This window comes from Cataglyphis hispanica, chromosome 9 (assembly GCF_021464435.1).
Source record: "Cataglyphis hispanica isolate Lineage 1 chromosome 9, ULB_Chis1_1.0, whole genome shotgun sequence".
NCBI classification, from domain to species: domain Eukaryota; kingdom Metazoa; phylum Arthropoda; class Insecta; order Hymenoptera; family Formicidae; genus Cataglyphis; species Cataglyphis hispanica.
In genome coordinates, this window is record NC_065962.1 from 5,350,001 (window position 1) to 5,375,765 (window position 25,765).

At 31.8% G+C, this 25,765-nt stretch overlaps 2 protein-coding genes across 4 annotated transcripts in view; one reads left to right on the forward strand and one right to left on the reverse strand.

Moving 5' to 3' along the window:
* LOC126852000 (E3 ubiquitin-protein ligase TRAIP) overlaps positions 1 to 25,765 on the forward strand; it is an 83,942-nt gene that overhangs the window by 22,624 nt on the left and 35,553 nt on the right. The window lies entirely within an intron of this gene.
* LOC126851986 (uncharacterized) overlaps positions 1 to 25,765 on the reverse strand; it is a 131,382-nt gene that overhangs the window by 7,086 nt on the left and 98,531 nt on the right. The window contains exon 1 of one of the 3 annotated variants that reach the window (XM_050596409.1): positions 6,348 to 6,615. The exons of 1 other annotated variant lie outside the window; for it this stretch is intronic. The gene's annotated coding sequence lies outside the window, so the exon portion shown is untranslated. Of the gene's footprint in view, positions 1 to 6,310; positions 6,616 to 25,765 lie in introns of those variants that run through there. One more of the 3 variants, XM_050596408.1, reaches the window with a different exon arrangement.

Consider the following 25,765-nt stretch of genomic DNA (forward strand, 5'->3'; position numbering starts at 1 on the left):
TAGAAAAATTGTAAAATGGTAAAGGACTTTCTTATTCACCTTGACATTCTTTATATGTACACCACGGGTGATCTGCGAATTATGGGACACCCTGTATAAAGCTTTATATTAAAAAAAGTATTGGACATAGATATACGATTAGAAGAGATAAAATTATGAAAGAGTTACGTATTGCTTTCATTAGAATATACATTGATCTTGTCCTGCATTCAGTTGATTGTCTTTTGAATACAAGATGTCCGACAAATAGAATGGGAATGCATTCTCGTAGGGCTAGATATGAGCAAAGGAATGGAGATAAATACCATAAATTATACATGCTAATGACCATAATTGTGAAAAAAAGATGCAAAATATTCATATTGGATTGCTTATCACCTAATACTAATTTTATATTATATGTAACATTTTACACATGTATAATAAATGTATAGTTGAATAAAATTAAATGTTATTTTTTTATGATATAAGTGATTTATATATTTTAGTAAGTAAAATTCGTAAATTGCATTAATATTACGCAATTAAAATAAGAATAGACTATAATTTTTGTATAGAATCTACTTTATGTTCAAAAATTTAAATTTAAAATTAATTTTAATTTAAAAAATCAATCAAAATTAGAATGTATTTACAATTTATATTCATTGATTCAAAATTGATAAGCAACAAAGATGAGAACTAATTTTTGTTAAAATCGTTCAGAGAATAAAAAGTTGTTCTTAAATTTATAATTAGTATGATTTACTTCAAATACAAGAGTATTTTAAATACTCGATTTTGTGTAATTTAAGTAAATCATATAAATTTAAAATTTGATCTATCCTTGTTGTAGATTGTAGATAGTATACGGCTTATGTATATACATGTATAATATCCAAAAGTTATTCATCTTATATCTATTGCTTATTAATTTTGAATTAGTAAATAAAAATTCGAAATTTCTTTTATAGTATTTAAAATTTTTCTTAATTAAAAAATTAATCTCCCAAATTTTAATTTTTCAATTATAATGTAAATATTTCTTAAAAATAAATAAATGAAAGAAAGAGCAGTACGGTGGACACATCGGCATGGTTAGACCGCAAGTGGACCGACTTCCGACGTATGCATCGCATCCGCGGGAATGCATGCGACGGTGTGCATCCGGTATCCAGCTGCTCGTCTTCAGGTATTCGCAGGAGCGCGAGGGGACGGGAGCGACAACGGGGCGGGAGAGGGGGGGAGAGGGGGTAGGGGAGAGCGCGTTCTCGGGAATCACTGAAGTGCTGGGGAATCGCTCTTTGGGGTTAGTCTCGTCGTCGACGACGCGGATGAGGTTCCGGGGGAGGGTTAGGGAAGCTTGGGTAGCTACGAGGAGGAGGGATGGTCGAGGGCGCGTGCCACTCTGATTGTAACGGCCATACTGGGACATTGAAGCCACATACCGATGATTCTTGGCCTCATGCGACATGCCAAGACACCCCGCGAATACTTATGATCTCGAGATTGAAGGGAAGTGAACACAGGAAACTCTCTTCCTTAAAAATTTCTCCCTACATTGTTTTCCTTTTTCCTGCTATATGCATTGGAGTGTAATGCATAAAAGAAAAATTTCTACATTAATTTTGTTTCACTTTATTGATTTATTGATTTAAAAATTTTTTTCTTTGTCACGTTCGTCGCTCTCTTTCCCCAACAAAAATTGCACTGTCACTTTTCGGGTCTCTGTAAATTGATTACAACGTCGGAAGATTATGCTTCGGTTTCAATTTTTTCGAATCTGATATAAAAAAAAAACAACAAAACATAAATTGTTTTAAGAATGTTTTATTTATAAACCAAAAAAAAAATTAAACACTAATATTTTGTTAATGTATTTTTTAAATTAATTACTAATAGATTATCTTGCTCATACAAAATCGATTGTTACATCATCAAATATGCTTGAGAAGAGTCGGGAAGTTGCGAGTCTCTTTTCCGACAAGCTTCTATTGGAAACGCACGACATAAATTCTTCTCGAAGATAAGACGCTGATAATATAAGAACAATCATCTGTCACGGGCAGAGATCAACTGAGCTGCTGCCGATATCATTTCGAGATTCCTCATTAAGAATTCCACACACTCGACTGCTACCAGAAGCAGTGCGCCGTAGCTCTTCGAGCGATTTCGCAGGCTGCTTGCCACGTTGAACGTAAGGCCGCGACTTAACGGAATTAACGACAAGCTACACGCTCGGAGGACGCTTTGAGGGCGGCCGCGAACGGCCGGGGCAGGGGAGAGCGGCCCGGGGGTGGATTTTGATAACATGTGACTTTATCTGGAATTTCCCGGCGCGCAGGTAGTCTGTTTACTTAAGATAATGGCGAGGCGGAGTGCTTGGGCGTGGATGGAAGCCTGGCGGAGCGAAGGCAAAGGGATATTTCACCAGGCAATGTTGAGTCTCCGCGAGCGAGCGGGTAAGACCGGGAATAAGAGCAGAGAGGAGCGATAGAGGATGAAAGGGGATGAAGTTGAAGGTTGGGGCAGGCTGGCGGAGAGAGGAAGAAGAGGGGGAGGGAGAGAACGGCACACGCTCGTGGTGGCGAAGAGGTGTAAGGGTAAGGGTGCTAGAGCGGTGAACAGGAGGAGCGGTAAAGGGAGGAGAGAGGGGAGGAGGGGCGGGGTGGCGGGCTGACGGCGGGCGAGATTCTCTCTCGGTAAGGCTACAAGAACTTCATTTTCCGAGCCATTACGCCTCGTACCACTGCGACCGTCCTGGAAACCCCCTTTACCCCCTTAAATTAATTTATATCGAAATTTTAAATGACACTCATCGGCCCGAGCAATAAATAATGTTGCCGCGACCGCCTGCGGGGTTGCGAGCCCCCTTTCTTCTACCCCAGCACGGTTTCCCGTGTCCTCTTCGTCGCTTTTTCAACGAACCGCCGTCACGCCCGTAGATCCTTCTGTCTACGAAGTTCAGCGGCGAAATAGCGTGAAGATGTATCGCGAAAAATCCTACTCGGCTGATGTAATCGGTGTCATCTATTCGTAAACATAATTTATGTCGAAATCAATGTAAAATGGACTTATGTTGGACTAGGTCAGTGGAAATTATATTTTACCCTTTTCATTTTTTAATAATAAATTATTTATAAATTATTATTCTAAAAGATGGTATCTTATTTTTAATATATAATAAAAATCAAATATATAATATAATATGCATTTCAGAAATGTATTTAGAAAATGTTCAACAGCGTTATTTAGCTTGTATTTATGAAAATTGTTAACTTAATATTTTTTAAATATATTTATTAATTAAAGTCTGTTAGAGACAGTAAAGTTCTCGGAGAAGTATTAAATATGTAAATTATATTTAATAATTATATAATTTCTTAATCGAGTTATACAAATATTTATTAATTGATATAAAAAAATATATAAAAATATAAAATTTTATATTATTATATATTGCAATAACATAAAATTTCACGTTTTAATCGAAATTATTTTAAAATTGAGAAATATTGATATTTTTTAATAATATTCACAAATTTATAACATAATCCTTAGATCATTTATTTTGATAATATTTAAAATGATGTTTTACTTTAATATTTGGTTATATAAGTACTATAATTGATACTATTTTGCCATAAATTAAAAACAGTAATTATCGTTATTTTTAACCGTTTGTAAAACGCAAGTGCATTTCGCATCGAAATTGCTGGGACACGAAATATCATCGGGACCACGAATGCAGCACAGGCAAAGTGTTCGCTCGGGCGTGCGAGAAATCGGCGGCACTTTGCGCTGACACTGCGACGTATTATAACGAGCCTCTTTTATATAATAATCGCCGTGACGTTTTGCAGAATTGGTTCTTTTGTAAAATCGGTCCGCTTGCGCCGTTACGCGCGTTCCAGCAGCTTGGTTTCCAACTCGCTTGGTTTTGCCAATGTGAAATTTCGCCGTTATGAAAACCACAACTGAGATCATTATTCTTAACGCGAAATCATACGTGACGATTTTCCGCTTTAAAAAGCTGTTTAAATCGCGAATTGCCCGGAAAAGGAACGATGGCGTGGTCTTTTATTTCATGGTATACACGGTATTTAAAAAAAATTATTGTGACACAATAAAAAGAAAATAAAAAGAAAAAAGAAAAATACATTATTTACAGAAAGAGAAGCGATTGTTAATATCGTAAATTATTTTCTTGTTGCATAAGTTTTCATTTATTTTGTGATAATAGAGCATCAATATTAATAATATTATAGTAATGAGAGAGAGAAAGAGAGAGAGAGAGAGAGAGAGAGAGAGAAATTTTTAATGATGCATATATTAAATAATAATAATTGGATATGACTTTTATATTATGTAATTGTTAATTTTACGATATAATTTACATTCATGAGCTACTGCATTAGATTGTACATAATATCGTTAAATTTTCGTTACCAAGTCATTTTTTTTATTGAATATTAATAATAATTTTACGATGAAAAATATCATCTCGTCCACGAAGTAATGTCATCGATTTGCATTGTCACGTTCCAACTCGATCGATTTCTCGCATAGATTCGCAAATATTTGAAGAGGTCCACGCGATTTTCTGTTGCCGGCGTTAACAATTCGCTTTACTTTAGCACGATTGCGTTTACCTGTCCGATGTTTGCGCATAATTATCTTTCAACGGCGAAGAGCGATGAGATCGCTTTGGATGCTCGGATGATTGAGAAAGCGTTAATGACGCAAAATATTGACGGCGCTCGATGTCCAAGATGTATAGAATATATTGCATAATTTAGTTATAAGCGTTGCGTAGTTGTAAATGCATAGAAAAACAGTTTGGACAATTAATTGGAAATTTTACTTAATTTCTAAAATTGTAATGTACGTTTATGTCCAAATTGATTTTTGATCGATTACGACGATCGAAAACGATAATAAAAAATCGATTAACAACCGACGAGAATCCATAACTAAAATTAACTAGAAACTGAAACTAAAATTGACGTAAAATTAAAATTAATTAAAATTAACGTTGTTTAATATTTTTTCCTATATATATCAGCTACAATGTTTGAAATTAAATTATGCAGGTTATTTTGTATATTTTCGACATTAAGCGCTTTAACGTGCTTGCAGCAACAAGCAATTGCATAATTTATAGATACTAAAGTGAATATTGCTGCAAAATTTTGTGCAATCAAAAGTTAATTGGTATTAAAATAAACGCTAAACTTATATTTATATTTTTTAATACAATATTTATAATTATTAAAAAAAAATTAATATTGTATTTTCCTTTTAATATCAAAGTTTCTTTAGTAAGAACGCATTTGAACTCGCTTATGGCTTGTAGCAGCTTATCATTGTTATCTTATCGCAAGAATTTTATTTTAAGAGAAAATTACGAATCATCCTATGAAAAGTTAACTGGTATTAAAATAAAGGCTCTTATATTCATATTTTTTAATAGAATTGTTATAATTATTAAAAAACAATATTGTATTTTTCTGGTTATATCAATTAATATCAAGGAATTTCTTTGATAATGCATTTAAACTCATTTAAGGCTTGTAGCAGCTTATCGTTGTTATTTTATCGTAACAAATTAATTTTAGAAAATTATGAATCATCCTATAAATTTTTGAATGGAGTTGCTCGTAAATATTCAAAATTGTGACTTTTGATCCGCTGTGAGACGAGCTACGAATAATAATTATGCTCGTGAAGTTTGGTTCTAACTATCACATACTATATATAACGCATTTTTTTCGCGATCTATTGTTTTAGGTTATGTCTTCAGCGATTAATCAGAGAAAGTGAAATAAGATACTCATTTATGACTGAATGCGAAGAGCGTTATTCATGCAGGAAATCATTGCACTTATGCAAAGTGCATTCTAGTGAAATGGAAGATTCTTGTCAAATGAAATTTCGTAATCGCATTATGCGAGAGCCTGTCATTCTCGCTTCGAGGCAATACGTCGACAATGTGACATTTTCAGAGTCGATAATTACATCATGCTTTTATTCCGATGAAAAAAGTTAAGAGATAATCGCGAGATAATCAGAAAAGTCTCAATATATACATATACATACACATACACACACACACACACATACACTGGGCTTGGTGAAATACGGCTGATGGATGCATATTTCCGTCTCTTCATGAAATGTATTCAAACTTTATTGATGCTCACATGCAAGCCTAGACACTCTACATTTATATATTATTTTTTTATTTTGTGCTTTAGGTTTTTATCATTTTTATAAAAATATATGCTCACTATAAAAATAAAATAGCAATTATTGCAAAGGATTCTCTTACCGGTCGTCGATTCCTTATTCTAGTTCTAAGAACTCACCAGCACTCTCACTAGCACTCTTTCACTTTTATTTCCGTTGTGAACGAACACATTAATATCATTGAAACGATTTTATCACGCGCAAATAGACGCGTAAGATTATGATGTAACTGATAGTTAGAAGCTACCAATCAAAGACAAGAGTGATGTAGCATTTTAACTATTTGTTAACTCATTTTATGGAGATTAGCGCAATGCTACGTGAGTTTGCACATCGAAAGCGAATGTTGTTTCTTCTTGTAGTTATCTCACGAGACTGCTTGTTAAGGTCAATCGCACGCACTTTGTACCCTCCATCCGGTCAGGAGAGTATGATTAACATTAGTCAGTTATCCAATCAGAAATCATCATATTTTTATTCTTTTCCTTGTACAAATGATTTATTTATATGTATTTGCATTCCGGCTTGCAATCCATGATGCATTCATTATAACCTGAATTGCGTGTACTTTTTTTATAACATTGATCATACACAACTATAACAATAAGTCTTTAGTTATGTAAAAAAAATGTGTTTAATAAATTATATAATAAAATATGTTTAATAAAATAAAATATTTTTTTAGCTATATTTTTATAAAAATAATTTGTTGAATCATAATTATCGAATGTACTTCTCTGATAATATTATGATAAAAGATATATATTTATATAATCAGTTATGCTTTATTAGCTATTAATGAACAGTTATGCTTTATTAGTTATCATTGAACATTGGACTTTATGCTAAATATTATATATTTATAATTCCGATAATAAAATTTGATAAATAATGGATTCTGGAAAATTAATTCTGGAGTCCAGAAAAAAAAAGATTTTGCATTCTGATGTTTCGAGAGAATTTTACGAGTATTATATTATTTCATGAACGTGAAATTTAATTGTGGAAAGCATTGTTACTCTAAATTCAAGATATTAAAGATATTAAACATTATATACACCGATGGCGTAACATGAGCGTATATTTATTTTAATTTAAAAAATTTGCGTTAGTTAATAAATAGAAGAATTCATAGCAAAGAATGCAGTCTGCTTACAAACTAAATTTTTCTATTTTCTGTAACTTTGGCCATTAGTGCTTGGCTCTTTTACATTACATGTTTTTCTTTTTATTAATTTACTTCTCGTATTAAATCTCAATAACAAATTGCGCAATTTAAAATTGTATTCATATTCTTCTATCGTTTTTTAGATACTTAAAAAGATGAATGTAAAACAATAATTACTTTCTATTTAAAAAAGATTGATTGAAAAATTAGTTTAATATAAACTAAGTACATATTATTATCATGCAAGATTAGAAATAACAAAACAATAAATTGAATTAAATTTTTATTCGTTTAATTTTTGTATCAATTGGAGCATTACAGGATGATTCAAAACAACTTGATGTTCTTGAAATGTCATATTCTTAAGTGAATTCTGAGATAATTTTTCTTTTTGCAAAATTTTGTAAACAAAGCTTAGTTTTTGAGTTATAATTGATAATAGTTAGCTACTTACAAATCGTCATTCTCTACTCGTTGTACCAAACTCAATTCGCTCAGGAATATGACATTTCAAGGACGTCAGGTTGTTTTGAATCATCCTGTATAAGCGCGCGCTATGCGCGCGCCATTTAGTCTGTGTATGGGTGTGTATGTATAATTACTTCAAATGAATCACTCAACCATAACAGTTTTTATTGATATGACGTAATGCATAGAGCAGTATTGAGATAACCAATCAGCGAAAAAATAACAACAATGTCAATAACGTGTTTTTTTTTTAAGAGCGGACTAGCCGCGCGTGCCACCTATGTTATTTTTATTATTAAAAAAATTGAAAATTTATATATATTGTCATCTATTAATTACAACATTAACATAAGCAAATGTCCTTAACAATATTGTCATTGTGAAAATGGCATATTTTGATATTTCATATAGCTTGACAATTCAATGTCTCATAATAATTAGGAAACAATTTATACATATAAATTCAAAGTTTTTTCAGATACGTTTTAAAAGCGCAGGTTAATTAATAATTTTTAATATTTATAAATGAATTAAAATACTTTATGTTATATTCTATTTTTAATCATAGATCGCAAGACATAAAGAAAGCATTCGTGAAAAATAAGAAGAGTTTAGCTTCTTATTGACGTTTAGTTCATTAGATCCAATTTTAATGTTACAAAACAAATGTTTGATCTAATATTTAATCAAAGTATTTTCTATATATGAATAAAAAAATTAGCAAAAATTTTTCAGAAATTATTAAGTATATTGCGTATTTATAACAAATTATAATGCATTTACATAATAATTTTTCATGCAAAAGTAATTACTTTACTGCACTGAAAATATGTTTATCTCAAAACCAGTTTTTTTTATTTATAAGACTCTGATGTACAAAAACAACCCGATAATAAAGTCGATACAGGCATTGATAAATGAATTATGATTATGTAAGTGATTATGTAAATTATATGCACGTTATGCATTAAATAATATTTTCAATCTCTTTTTAAAAATATTTTTTAATTTTAATTGTAAACTTTAGTATGTTGTTATTAGATTCTTAAAGTGAATATTATTCAAATATTATCTAGATCCTAATAAGAAACTAAATGCTTCCTATTTTTCACGAATGTTTTCTTTGTATCTGCGATCTATTACTGCAAACAGACTATAATACAAAGTATTTTAATTTATTTCTAAAAATTATAACAATAATTTTAAAATTAAAAAAAATTTTAAATTTAAAACTTATAACAATAATTTTAAAATTAAAAAATTTAAAACTTATAACAATAATTTTAAAATTAAAAAAAGTTAAAAATTATAACAATAATTTTAAAACTTATTTGAAAGAATTTTGAATTTATTTATATAAATTATTTCTTAAGTATTATAAGACATTGAATTGTCAAACTGTACGAACTATCAAAATATGTTATCTCCATGATGACAACTCCTCATGAAGTAAGCACAGTGAAAGAACCAATTAGCATTGCGGAAAAGTCGCAATGATGTTAATATCGTACCTTTTTTAAAAATGTATCTGTCATATGTCGAAACATTGACAAAAACATGAAAATTTCATAGACTGTTCTACTATTTCTTTTGAATATCTGTGCAAAACCTGAGCACAATTTTCTTAATGGTTTGTAAATTATTTAAGTTTAAAGTTACGATTGATTTGTATGAAAGTATGAAAAGTCGCATATAGTAGCACTTATTGATAAATTTGACAAAAAAAACATTGCCAACAAAATAAAAATTTACACATATATAAAGAAAATTTTATTTAATATTTGTATAAAACTTGATTTAAATCAACTTATTCATTTAAAAATTATTTACTAAAAATTGTAGAAAAATATCATTTATCTCTTTCTCTTTCTCTTTCTGCAAATTACTCGTTTTTCTTTTTTTCTTCGTTTCTTGCAGTTTGATTTTAGGGGTATTCACAATCAAAAGTTTTTGTCATAAATTAAGAAAAAAAAATTACAATTAGTTTCTATTACAAAACGTCAAAAAACATTATTTTGTGACACTTTAATTATTTTTATAATCCGAATATATTTATTTGATTTTTCAAGCAGTATAAACATAAGAACGCTTCTTTTTTAAATTTCGACAATTTTTTGCTACTATGTATTGTATATCCAAAATATCCTTAAAAGTGGATCAGATTTTTGATTTTTTAGATATAATTTGAAAATATAATATAATGCTAAGAAAAAATGACTAAGCGATGGAAAGGCTCTAAAAATAATATCACATTGAATAAATGGAGGCCAATCGGAGCCCAGATGCGGTAATTAGTGCGTGAAGAGATTAAATTTAAATTAAAAAATTAAAAAATTAAAATTACAATTTAATTACATAGTAAATTTAATGTTAACATACGTTTCGACCTTCTTTGAGTCCTCTTCAGTGGACGTAGTAAAATTTTAATAATAATGAAAATTCGCAATGGCAATTCAAGTCAACCGTCGCAACGCAAAACGAATATGGATGAATAACCCGGCGCTATAAAGTTATTACATTTACATAAAACGCTAAAAAATGTATACGAAAATGACAAACCGCAACATATGTGTCAGAGGTAAGCGAATTCCACACATGAGAGAAGGAATCCTCAATGGTTTTTGGAAACTGAAGCATCCGTATGAGTGCCTGTCGCATTTGAGATGGTGAACATCCGGAATCGCACTCAAAAAATTAGAAACCGAGAATCCGAACGAGCGTAAGGTCTGTCTATCAAATGAGAAGAAATTGTTTCAAGAACAAATAACATAAATACATGAAAGCAAAGGATGAAGATGTGGTATACTTACATAAAAGGATGAAACACTGGAATAAAAATCGAACAAATCACCGTCAAAAGGAATCAAAGACTGTTAAATAAACTATTGAATAATCAAGAGATAAAATCTGTTTTGAAAATATTTCTTTTATAATTTTACGGAAAGATAGTTGTATCTGTAAGTCGATCCGATGGCAAATGAGACAAACACAAATTAGGAGAGAAGTAAGGAAAACAAAGAAAAAAATATGGATGGAGACAGATCGCACCTACCATGAAAAAAACCTAAATCTAATTATCAGCATCCTTTTAAATAATGATTATCCCCTGGGATTTATTTTCGATACCATACATGATGGAATAAAGTTTCTAATTTCAAAAAACACTCCTTCAAATAACACTCCTTCCACTTGCCCCCCCTCCTTCCTCTCTCTCATATTTCATTATTCCTTTTATAAGAGGCGTCACGGAGAAATTGTCCCCATCAATTAGAGGGATTAATAAGTCCATGGCCTATTTTTGTCCCAACAAGCTTAACAGATACATCAAAACATACAAAGACCCTCACCCTTCGGAGAATCATTACAATGTGGTCTACAAAATTTACTGCCAAAATTGCGATGATTCGTATGTAGGACAAACGGGGAGACAATTATCTACGCGAATAAAAGAGCATCGTTCTAATATCAACAGAACGACAACTTCCCATTCAGTCATTACTGATCACCGGCTTTCGGGACATGAATTTGATTGGAACAGCATTGGCATTCTGGACGAAAAACCCTCCTATGCGAAAAGATGCATTTCCGAAATGCTACACATCAAACAACAAAGAAACGGCATCAACTTACAGGAGGATACCATATTCTCCTTGACGGCTCTTATTTTCCTATTTTAAAAAAATGTTTGCATTAATAATGCTCCCACCTTGTCAGGTCTTTTTCTTTCCTTGTTTATAATCCCGAGTTTATTTATATCTGCTTCCCTTCTTCCCCTTTAATTTTTACTCCTCTCATGTTTTGTTTTTGTCTTGTTATTCCATCCATATTTTTCTCTTTGTTTTCCTTGCTTTTCTCTCCTAATTTGTGTTTGTCTCATTTGCCATCGGATCAACTTACATATATAACTATCTTTTCGTAGACTTAAAATTTTAAAAGAAATATTTTCAAAACAAATTTTATCTCTTGATTATTCAATAGTTTATTTAACAGTCTTTTATTCCTTTTGATGGTGATTTGTTCGATTTTTATTCCCGTGTTTTATCCTCTTATGTAAGTATACCACATCTTCATCCTTTGCTTTCATGTATTTATGTTATTTGTTCTTGAAATAATTTCTTCTCATTTGATAGACAGACCTTACGCTCGTTCGGACTCTCGGTTTCTAATTTTTTAAGTGCGATTCCGGATATTCACCATCTCAAAATGCGACAGGCACTCATACGGACGCTTCAGTTTCCAAAAACCATTCAGGATTTCTTCTCTCATGTGTGGAATTCGCTTACCTATGACACAGATGTTGCGGTTTGTCATCCTCGCATACATTTTTTAGCGTTTTATGTAAATGTAATAACTTTATAGCGCCAGGTTATTCATGCATATTCGTTTTGCGTTGCGACGGTTGTCTTGAATTGCCATTGCAAATTTCCATTATTATTAAAATTTTACTACGTCCACTGAAGAGGACCCGAAGAGGGTCGAAATGTATGTTAACATTAAATTTACTATGTAATTAAATTGTAATTTTAATTTTTTAATTTTTAATTTTTAATTTAATCTCAACACGCACTAATTACCGCGTCTGGGCTCCGATTGGCCTCCTTTTATTCAATGTGGTATAATATAATGTTTTATTAATTTTCTTTATATATATATATATATACACACAGAATGTCCTAAACCTTCCATACACCTCTTTTCTTTCAAAAACTAAGCATTTTAGAGAAAAACGTTTTGAACAAAAATTGTGTGGTTTTGAAGGGAACATAAGATGTCATTGGTTTGACTTTGGATGGCATCGTTAAGGTCAAATCAAGGACACCTTCAATTTCTTAAATGAAATCGCCTACTTTTTATTGCACATTCTTATAGCTTATGTTGAGAGTTTTTCCAAAACACTACAATAAATTATTTTTTCATTAAGAATTTTTTGAGTTATTTTGTATCTTAATCTGACATATTTTAATATAAAATATAAAATATCTCGAAAATTATTTAGTGTTTCATAATTGTATCGTAATAGTTTTATGCACAGAATAATAAGATAAATCAAATGGTGAAGAAAAAATAAATAATTGTTATAAAAAAATATATTGCAAATAATTGCATACTTTTTTTAAAAACAATTATTTTCTGTATACCATTTGATTTATCTTATTATTCTGTACATAAAAGTATTACGATACAATTATCGAAAACTAAATAATTTTTGAGATATTTTATATTAAAATATGTCAGATTAAGATACAAAATAACTAAAAAAATTCTGAATGAAAAAATACTTTATTACAGTGTTTTAAAAAGCTCTCGAGATAAACTACAAGAATATGCAATAAAAAATTTGGGTTTTTATTTAAGAAATTAAAGATGTCTTTGACTTGACCTTAACGATGCCATCCAAGGTCAAACCAATGACACCATCTTATATTCCCCTCAAAACCATACAATTTTTGTTCAAAACGTTTTTCTCTAAAATGCTTAGTTTTTGAAAGAAAAGGGGTGAACTGGTGGTCTAGGACACCCTGTATATATGTACATGATGTAATTATATTGATCAAAAAACTTCCTCATATAATATAACATGAAAGTTATGTTAAAAAAATTTACTAGATTATTATTTCTAATATTAATCTAAATCTACATATTACTATATAGAACCGTATGCTGTCGAGAAATCTATGATTTATTTTACTGGAATATGAAAAAATAAGCTACAATGCAACAATAATAAAATTAGTAGGGAAAACAAGATGCAAAAAATACATTTTTTTATTATCTGAAACGTATTATAAAACGCATTCATAGAACGGATTATACACATGCCATCAATTATGCAATAGTCATCAATGACATCAAAACATAAATTTTTAAACACGTTGTGCATTTGCAATTGTATATGGCTGACGTTGTGACTGCTCGTATTAAAAAAAAGTAGAATCAGTTCGGTTGATTTTATTGCTTGAAACATGAATCCTGAATTCTTAGCATCCGGTTAACACAACCGACTCTGTAATATAACCAGGGATCAGAAAAACGCATTTTAATCGTACTGTACAGTTAAAAGCATTGTTTCGTTGGTCGCTCTTTAGGAAAGGTACTCACTATCAGTCGCGAAAAGAGAAGAGAACGGCGCACGTTCCTGCAATGAATTGTATTTTTCTCGGTGAATTCTTTGCACTTGGTATACACGTATTACACAGCGATAACGGACATTTTCACTACTTTTCCATCAGATTTTTGTGTGTGAGATTTCTATTTCTCATTGTATTGCCAATGGGAGAATTTTGAAGTGCGCCCGTTACGTGATAAGAATATTTTTTTTTTATTTTCTCTTGTAGAAGATTCTATTTCATTATAATATTTTAATGTTTATGATATAAATATTTCCTATGCTATTTTTTATTAAATAACTTTATGCTTTTTGTTTTAATTAAACATTTACTCTACTTATGCTTATAGAATTATAAATAACAAAGTTGCAATATATGCCTAATATATGTTAAAATATTAAGTGTATACAGAGACAATAAGTATTTCATTATAATACATAATTAAGTATAATGCACAGAATAAATACATTTAAAATACTTTTGTGTTTTTTTTTTAAATATATAAAATTAAAGATCTATATTATATCATTTTACTCTCCATTAATTGGTTCATTAAAAAACAAAGAAATTTATATATTTATTATTGATTTAAAATGTATTCATTAATTTTTTATCACGATCTAGAATCTTTTTCGGGAACATCCGTCGCGCAGTTTAAGATGTTTTGACTGTATAAAGGTAGCAAAAAAACTGTCAAAATTAAAAAAAAATATATATTTTGTATTGTTTGAAAAATCAAATAAATAAATCCAGATTCTAAAAACAATTAAGCATCAGAAAATAATATGATTTTTAACATCTTTGTAAAAAAAATTGTTATAAATAATATTTTTTTTAATTTATGACAAAAAATTTTTAATCATGAATACCCGATAAATCAAGAAACAAAAAACAAAAAAAAAAGTGAAAAATTTGCAAAAAAGAGAGAGAAAAAGACATAATATTTTTTTACAATTTTTCGTAAATAACTTTTAAACAAATAATTGGATCTAAATCAAATTTTGTATAAATATTTATTAAAGTTTTCTTATTATATGTGAAAATTCTTATTTTATTCGCAATGTTTTTTTCCTTGTTAAATTTGTTAACAAGTGCTATAATACGCAATTTTCCATAAGAATCAATACTAACTTTAAACTTCAATAATTTCCAAATCTTTAAGAAAATTGTGCTCAGTTTTTACAGATATAGTCGGAAGAAATACTAAAACAATCTACAAAATTTTCATGATTTGTCAATGTCTTGACATATGACATCCTTAAAGAATTACACACTTGCTTCATTCTATTTATCTTTATTTTATTTATATTATTTATTGTGCAATAAAATTACTTTATTGTAAAATTTTGACAACAATTTAAATATAAATGTGAATATTTATAAAAAGATTGTATGTATATTGAAATATTATAATGAAATAGAATCACACGCGGGAGAAGAGAAATTGCCATTTTAATAAACTGAAAAAAATAATATAGTCGAAATATATACAGGTGTCTCAAGGTTTATTCGACAAACTGCGAATATTCTATACAAGTAGAAATAAGAAAAAAATATTATGAAGTTTGGTTAGAGAGAGAAATGCTTTATTACAGTTATAAACAAATATTAAAAACATGAAATAGGTAACAATGGATTTTCCATTATGCAGAATTAATGTATATCGGTGAATTCTTCATCAAAAAAACACTCTTGGCATTTTGGTGATAGTTATTAATAGTTCATACAATAATTGAAATCTAATAGCAATTGGTATAATACCTATTGATAAAAAATAACAATCATATTAAATACACAGATAAGATAAATACGTTCGACCTTTCAGCGCAATGGAAAATCCATTATCTATTCCATGTTTCATTTCAATATTTATTTATAACTTTATAATAAAGTATTTCTAGCCAAACTTTATATAACATTTGTTTCTTATCCCCATTTGTAGAATATGCTCCTGCAGTTTGTTGGATAAACTCTGGGGCACCTGTGTATTGTAATATATTTCTACCGCACTATTTGTTCAGTTTATTAAAATTGCATTAATTGTACTGTCCTTTGCATGAAAGCTCGTTACTTAAATAGAACATTTCACGGTTTCGGAGTCGACTCAATTGACCTAGTGGTAGCTTATCGGTCTCATAACGGGTCGTCGGCGTCGATGAGAAAGTTTTCGGCGTTGCATTAGCATTCGTTCTCCCGCTGACGGCGGATGGTGACGGCGCGGCGGTGGCGGCGGCGAATGCCTGGACTCGTGTGTAAACTCCCGGTGCCCGGAGGGCTTGCTTTGTTACAGGTTACGGACCTCTGATACCGTGGCATACTTCATCGTCGAGTATTTCGAATACTCTTGGCATGAAGTTACACGCCTGGCTCGCGGGGAAGACCACATTCTCTGGTTCCGGGGCCGCGGGCTTAACTCCGCGCAGTCTTAAACCCCGCCGTTGAACGCTCCAGCGGATTCGCTCAGGCATTTTCCTCGAAATGTCCGAGTCCGCGCACGATCTTCGGGTTTCTCTCTTGTCGCGTTAAATTCTTCGCGACGCAACGAAAAGGGGCAACAGAAATAAAAGGGTTGTACGCGCGTCCTTCTCGAAATCCTTGGCATTTCTCGCCGTGGATTTCCGATGAATGTTGAATTGTTTAGGCGAAAAAGAAGCAAGGAGATTCGTTCGCCTGTCGTTACAAGTTAATATATGTATATAACTGTTGTCCTATTTCCTTCTATACTTTGTTCCGCGATTATTTAAATAAAAAAAAAAAAATATATATATATATACACACACACACACACAGGGTGTCCCTAACCACCCGTACAGGTCTTTTAAAAAAGCGACATGGATTTTATTAAAAATCACAAAATTTTCGATGATTAAATCAGGTACACTCTATTGTACACTCTATTTCCGGTCAGCATTGAAAGTTAAAAATATCACCATACGATAGAGCGTATCCGATTTAGTTATCAAAATTTTTGTAATTTTTGGTAGAGATTGGGGATACCCTATATATGCTAATAATATGCTGATATATATATATATATATATATATATATATATATATATATATATATATACCTACACACACACATACACACACGCACGCACGCACGCACGCACGCACACACACGCACATAAAAATTGTTTTTGACTGTCTGTTTATCTCTCTCAGATTTATCTAAATAAAGATTATAATTATCTTAGTTTTAGTGTATTACATAGATTTTAGATTCAATGTTATATTATTGTTTCATAATTTATTAATTTTATTTTCTTCTATAATAAATAATCTAAAGTATTTTTCATATTTGTTTAAATTTTTAAATTGTGTAAACAATTGAAAATTTTAAGATTAGAAGCTATTTTATAAATTCGCTTTCAAGTTTTGTTGCAAATAAATAATAAACTCTTTATTCTTTATTAACGTTCAAATTCGATTGTGTAAATTTTAATTAAATTTATTAATTTAAGAGAACGAAGACATCTGAAATTAAATAGAAGTACACGCAATGACACACATTAATACAATTTTTGAAGAAAACATCACTTTTGGAATTGATGCAAAAATTCAGGAATAATAAAAATGTAGAAAATCTGGTATCTTAGTTTTTTGATATGAGAGAAATAGTGTACAAAGACATAACCGCGAATAAGTTATTTTGTTGTCGATGAAGCCGGACATTAATCGATTTTTTTGTGCCTCGATATTGAAGGACTGCCTGGTTTTTCGACTCTTGCGGAATTTATCGAAACGAATGCGATCGCGAAGGGCAAGGCAATATATCACTGCCGCATCTCCTCGTTTTAGAGCGCGCAGTTACTCTCCTCGCATCTTTCTGCATTCGACAACTGTCAATCGGCGTATCGCGACGTAGATTTGTAGTACTTTGACGGATTTTTCGCGCGGACGGGTCCATCAGCGCGTGACGCGACACTTCACTGATTGCAAACAGGATCGTCGCCATTGTCGGACAAAAGGCGAGTCTGCGTGTTGATGATTACGCTTTCGTGGTTTTCACCTATGTTGAGTTTTCAGTCAATATACGTGCGCTTTTCCTAGATATAATATATTAATAAAAATGGAGATTTGTCACATTAAATGTCTTGGAAATATTTGATAAATAAAAATTCCCCAAACGAGTTAGTTTGTTTGTCAATTTAAAGATTTTATTTTTAAAATATTTTTGAAGATTAAAAAAAGAATTAATTTTTGTAAAAAATATTAAGATATTTTTTTTCGATCTTGATATCACACTTGTACATTTTCTGATTTTTCTTCGAGAAATAAGACTGAGGGGAAGCACCGATTCGACATTTATCTCCGCAGGTCGTGCCCAGCTTGTCGAAGTCCGATAAGCTGCCAATGAGACAACGTTCTTCATGGTCGACCGAATTGTCATCATGAATTAAGCTAGAACGCGGTCAAAGTTTACTCGCTCGGTTGATTCGCGTAAACTTGCTTCGCGTTCTCCTATCGCCAAACTTCAAAACCATTGGATATGTGTATTTCTCTATTCTACATTAAATATATCCGTTTAATTTTCTCATAATATAGGAAAACTTGAAAACATGTTATACAGAGTGGCCCCGAACGTTTCAGCCAGATTTTGAGATCTTATAAGGAATTTAATTCTGAACAAAATATTTCCTATAAACATGAGTCGAAAAATGCTTTCTTAAGAAGTTATCGCTCAAAAACCTTTGAAATCGTGATTATTTTACACATTTTTCTAAATATCATGGAAAATGTGCGTCTTTAAACAGAAAGTACCGAAACAAAAGTTGTAGAAAATTAAATTATCTTTTAAATTAGATTAAAATGATTGTAGTACGTTCTATAGGTTTTGAGATAACCAGTTTCAAATGTACAAAAAAATATTTTTTTTGCTGTCGACATAACTTTTTAAAGATACTTTCCATTTAAAAAATATTCTACAGTGCTATTTTAATTTAAAAAGAACAATTACTTTATTTTTATGAAAAAAAAAGATTTTTGTTTTTTATTTTTATTGATTTTTCTCCAGGAAATTTATTAAGTTTTATCTTCTTTTTATTTTATTTCTCAAAACTTATGGAACGTACAACAATCATTTTGATCTCATTTAAAAGATAATTTAATTTTCTACAACTTTTGTTTCGGTACTTTTTATTAAAAAACGCATACTTTCCTTAATATTTGTAAAAACATATAAAATAATCTTGATTTCAGAGATTTTTGGGTAGTAACTGTTTAAGGAAACATTTTTCGACGCATGTTTATAGAAAATTTTTTGTTCAGAATTAAATTTCCTATAAGATCTCAAAGTCTGACTGGAACGTTCGAGGCCACCCTGTATATAACATGTTATAAATGACATTTCGAAAGCGTCGTGTCACTTGGAAATTATATGTATTTATTACGACACAGATTGTTAAATATTAATGTTTATTGTTGTTTTCTTAGATATCATACAAATACGCCTAACATTTCTTTTCATTGTTTTTTGTTGATAACACAGGTCTGCAATAACTTAGCATTTTTGATAAAAATATGATCTTTGATTTTTTTTTTAAATATCAAATCTGTTTTTTTCCCAACAGTTTTTGTATCATTGTTTTATTTTAATAATATTAATATTATTAATTTTAACTTTAATAATAATAATATTAATTTTTAATATTAATGATTGTATATATAACAATATTTATAATATATAAATAATATAAATATACTAATAATATGAATGTTTAAAATATTAATAATTTTTCGCCTTTAATTTCAATTGGGAATAAAATCTTTTTCTCAACAAAATTCTAATCAAATGCAATTTTCGCATTTAAATCATGTTTATTTTTCGGATTATTGAAATTCTGGATTAATGTTGGAAGGACACACATTATAATTAGGGAATCGTTAATTATAATTGCGCCTTAATCCTCATCTGTATCCACTAGTGTCGCGGTGAAATCCGTTTCACTTACGGCAACGTGCGTTCGATCATGGGACGATGTAAGATTCCCGGCGTGATTTAGCCAACGGAATGCGGGTTGATGTATGCGAAGGGCTCGGCGGATAGGCGCGCGGTATTACCGCGTGATCCGCTTGCGTAAATATCGCGTCCCGGGATAGAGTACACCTATGTTACGAGGCGTTGCGCGACCGTGTTTGTTTGTGCACGTTTGCACGCACAAATACATATACATACACACATACACACACCTCTACATACCACACACACGCGGTGCATATATCTCGAACGAGACTGTAATTCTTTCGGCCGCGGGGCGGCATAAACGGATGGAAAGAGGGAGGGAGGGAGGAAGGGGTAGGACGAGGGGAGAGAAGGGAGGAGGTCGTGCAATTGTACTGTAAATCTCGAAATTCGTCGCTAATTCGAAGTTTGGCGCAGTCGCTGCAGAACTCTACGGTCGCCACGCACGGAGTATATATACACACACACACACACACATGCATACACATCGCGTGCATACACGTGCACACACAACGGACGCAACATGTGCCGTAGCCGTTCCGCGTAAACCCTCCGGCACACATTCGAGGAGCGCAAGCCGGGGTGCATAGCAGTTGGTGCGATCGTCATTGTGGGAGCGGTTGGGGCTGGTCGTACGAGCGACCGAAGGGTGGAGGGAGAAACGAGCGAGGGTGCGGAAAGTCGCCCCTTTGAACGGAGTTCGGGCGAAATCGGTATATACGCATTTCCCTTCGAACGCTGCGAATAATTGGCGCGGATGATGGCATCGAGGTTGTAGAGTAGTTGCGCCCCGTTGTCGTAAAGAGGCGTATCGGAGGGAGTCCGGATACTGTGTGGCATCGAAACTCCTAGATTTTGCGAGCGACAGCGGCAGTAAAGCTGCGGGGCCCGCGCGGTTTTCATCAGTTTGACAGCTTGTCATCTATCGAGTCGTAATACTTAGTCGTGACCGACTTTACGAACATTGCGAAATGATTATGCACATAAAACGACATTTTATGAGATATTATGACGAATCAAACGATAATGACATGTCTTTTTTAAGCAGAATAGCTTATGTAATAAATTATGCTACGCGCGATAAGATAATGCACGATCAAGTGGCCGCGATGATTGGAAATCGTATCTTAAAAGATATTTAATTCATAATCAATATTGAAATTCATAATTATAATTGGCAGATCTGAATTTATTTTGCGGAAATTCAATTCTTAATGGGTATCTTTTAGTTAGAAACTTGATTTTATTTAATATATATATATATATATATATATATATATATATATATATATATATATGGATTTGCTACTTCAATTAAAAGAACTGTAAACGTCATTTTTTTTAATATTAAAATTGCTAAATATTTTTATATATTTATATATTATTATTAATGCATTTTTAATTTTGATATTATTATATGAATGTTTAATAATATATCATACAAACACACACGCACACACATATATACAGAGTGTCAAATTTAAAACTTTAAGAACATAGTGGGATCGATAAATTAAGAAAAAAAATCATTCACAGATTTGCTCGGTTTTCTTCGTTTTGAAGAAAATCGCAAAAAAAAAATAAACAAAGTTTTTATTTTTTAATTATTTATTTATATTTATTTATTTACGCTGTCACTTCCTTAATGAAGATATCCTTCAAAATGCTTCTTGCAACAATGCAAGTTTTTTATTAAAGTAATACAGGATAAAATAATCCCGCATATTTATTTATAAACTTCTAATTTTACTTTGAAAGTATTTTAATTCACTCTTTTTTTTAATTCCATGCTCTACAATTTTTATCTCATAATATTTTTCAATTAACCTAATAATTTTACTATTGTTTTACGTGAACACTTATGTTTTTTTTGCGATTCTTTCTAAAAGACTTTTTTTTTCAATTTATCGATCCCCAATCGATCTCGAAGTTTTGACATTTAAATTTGGGATACCCTGTATATATATATATATATATATATATATATATATATATATATATACATATGTATTATTAAATATAATAATATTAATATTTAATATTTTAAAACAACATAAAAAGGTTATTCGAAAAGAACACATTTTTATCAAAAGCGTTAAATCTTCGCACACTTCATGAACGAAAAACGATGGAAACAAATATAACGCAAATTTGTACGATATTTAAGAAAACAACGATAAACATTAATATTTGACAATCCGCGTTGTAATACAATACAAATAAATATAATTTAGCGATTGAGCGATGCGGCTGGTAGGTTAATGAAGTTAGCGTTCTCATTTTGGAATTTTCACTAGCGTTAATTCCAAACTGAGAACAAACTGCGGTAATTTGCGAATACTGAGTTTTTAATCGACGGCGGTTCCACAATCTCGCGCGTTTGTTTGCGATAGAATATGAACGAAAAGCGGGAAACGAGGGAATCAAACGTCGGGAACGAGTAAAAGGTGAAGGAGCGCGGTCGGTGGGATAACGGGCCAGCAGAACGGATTACGTGGATGGAACAATGCCGCAAATGCCGCGGGAAAAACGAGGAAAAAGCGCCCGGGACGATAAAATGACAGCGCGCACTTCGCGAATTTACTTGCGGTTTCTACCTCGCGCTTTGTTTTGCTGACATTGACAAGATAATGTGTACGAGTTTATTAGATGTATTATTTAGAAAGCACGCGCATGGTCCGAATTTTTTATTTTATCGAAGGAAACTATCGCGATTATCTATTTACGATTATTACTAGAATCTTGGACAATTCAGAGAAGATAAGAGAGATATAATTCGATATTGCATACAATCTTGGATATTATATATATGAAATGTATTTTTTTTTCTCCTTTTTATATGTATATATATATATATATTCCCTTCTTTTATATACATATAGTATAAAATTTTTTAAGAATAAGATTACAAAACTAAAATAATTAAATATTGCTTTTTTATTTTAATTAGTATTATAGTATATACGTGTTGGCAGCTCAGGGGTAAGGCAAGATCGATCTCAATGGATAACAAGAGTCCATTTAAACCACCAGAATCGTCTTGATCGAAATCTCGGCGCGACAAAATAAATAACTTTTATCTTAGGCAGGATGTCATAAAGGGTTCGAAAGGCCAATTAATCAATGCGCCAATTAATCAATTAGAAAAATGGTTGTGGAAAATATTATGGTGTTTGAGTATTCAAAAGAAAATTTTTTAAAAATAAGATTGCAAAACTAAAATAATTAAATATTGCTTTTTTATTTTAATTAGTATTATCTTAATCTTATTATCTTTATTATCATCTTCTGATAATAATTGTTCATATTATGAGTTTTTTTGAAGGGAATCATGTTTTTTTAAGGAAATCACGTAAAATTTTACGTGATTTCCTTCAAAAAAAAAAAATCATAATATGAACAATTATTATCAGAAGATGATAATAAAGATAATAAGATTAAGATAATACTAATTAAAATAAAAAAGCAATATTTAATTATTTTAGTTTTGCAATCTTATTTTTAAAAAATTTTCTTTTGAATACTCAAACACCATAATATTTTCCACAACCATTTTTCTAATTGATTAATTGGCCTTTCGAACCCTTTATGACATCCTGCCTAAGATGAAAATTATTTATTTTGTCGCGCCGAGATTTCGATCAAGACGATTCTGGTGGTTTAAATGGACTCTTGTTATCCATTGAGATCGATCTTGCCTTACCCCTGAGCTGCCAACACGTATATACGATTTGCGTGTCCAGAATAGGCCAGCGGAGATACGCGGGGGCAAAGGGCACCGCCAAAGAAAGGGAGAAAATTTTCTTGCGAGACACTCTGTAGATGGCCCGGGCGGTAGGTAGGAGGACGGAAAGGGGGGATAATTGAATACAACTTGATCGAGCCGCGCGTTTCCACCCCATTAAATCGGGCTTAAGCTCGTAAGAGTGGGAGGCCCCGTTGGGAGCGGGAGAGAGAGAGAGAGAGAGAGAGAGAGAGAGAGAGAGAGAGAGAGAGAGAGAGAGAGAGAGAGAGAGAGAGAGAGAGAATGAGCGGGGGGAGAAAACCACGAGGGTGCGAGAAGAAGGGTGATCGCGAAGGAGCATGAAATGAGGGAGTGAGAGGGCGAGAGTGTGCCAACCCTCTCCTGGGCCGCCGTCGCTTCAACGGGAAGGCGAGTGGATGTTTACTGCTGCCCCAGCTGGGGGCCAATCGGTATAGCCGTTCTCCGTTCGCCGCCACCCTTACGTCTGCACTCTGCTCGCTTCGCGCAGAGGGGGCGCGATATAACAGCCGTACAATAGAAACGTCGACGGCAATAGCTAGCTAGGCTCGTCGTTATACAGCCGGATTATATTCCTCGCTTGCCCTCCCGTCCTGTTTCCTCCACTTTTGCCCTTCCCCCTTTCCCTTCCCCGCCCCTCCTCTTTGGGCACCTTCCGCCGTTATGGCGATAATCAAATTAACTCACTTCGAATTTTAAAGACGCCAACCCCCGAGCTACCCTCACCGAGCTGAGTCGTTTGCCCGCCAATTCGCCACAGCCGCGTTCTCTCTCTTCCTCTCTTTCTCTTCGATTCTACTCGGTCACTCGGTTATATGCCAGCCATCAGCCTCTCTCTCTCTCTTGCTCTTTTTCTCTCATTTGCCGCTGCTGTTCTTCATGCTCGCCTCGTCAACGTCGCATAAATCGTTCGCGTCTTAGAGCCGTTCTCTCTCGCGAGCTTCATCGATTACCGGTTCTCTATCGTGACGCTTGATTACCGCCGGATCTTCGCATCGCGACGCTTTTGTCGGCGTCATTACGGTGCATGTTCGTTGCATTAAAAATTACCTGCGTAAGGCAGAAAGCCAAGACAGATTTGATTGACAGTATTCATTTAGCTGACATTTTAATATTGCGCGTATAGAGCGATTTAATTAATTAATAAGTCTTTATATTAATGATAAATTACTATTAGTGAAATTGAATATATTTTAAATATAGAAAATATTTTAAATATAGAAAGAAATTTAAAAAAATATTTTAAATATAACAATGTGTACATTTACATATACCGTGTAGACATTATTCTTATGTTTGTGATTGTGTATGTTCTATAAATAAATCAATCTGATAATTATGCAGAAATTAATTATTATTATTTTTAATAGCATATAAAACAGCTTTTTAATATTAAGTATACAGACATGTTTCTTATTTTTTATTTTTTCGTTTTAACAAAGCATTTTCTAAATGATTCTATTTCTCTCCCCCTTTCTTTTATATACATTTATTATTATCAATAATAATCTAAGAATATTAATCTAATTATTATTATTAATAATAATCTAATAATATTCTATGAATAGAAATATGCAACTGGGAGTGAATATTTAAAAACGACTGTTTTGCGTATGTGTGTGTGCATGCGCTATAAATTATATATTTAATTCCAAAATGTACAGTAAATTACGAAAATTTCCGCTATAGTTGACAAATTTTATGTATATATTTATATACATATATGTCGATTAAAGCTCGTCGTGTTATTTTTTGATACGCGATTGCAACTGTCACACCGGTCGAGATCAGTCGTTGGATTTTATATCAACGAACGTCATTGCGACATTCGTATCTATGTCGTGCAGCCTATTTTGTTGCAAGAGATTACACTTTCTGCGACATCCCGATAGGTACGAATCATAATGTCACACGTTTATTCGTTCTACATATAGATATGTAAAATGTGAAATAAAATTGAAGCTTCAAAGATGCTTATATCTTATGTTATATTATTTTGATTTAATATATACATTTGTTGTATAAAGAGAAAAAAGAAAAAATTTTTTTAATATGAAGATATTTAA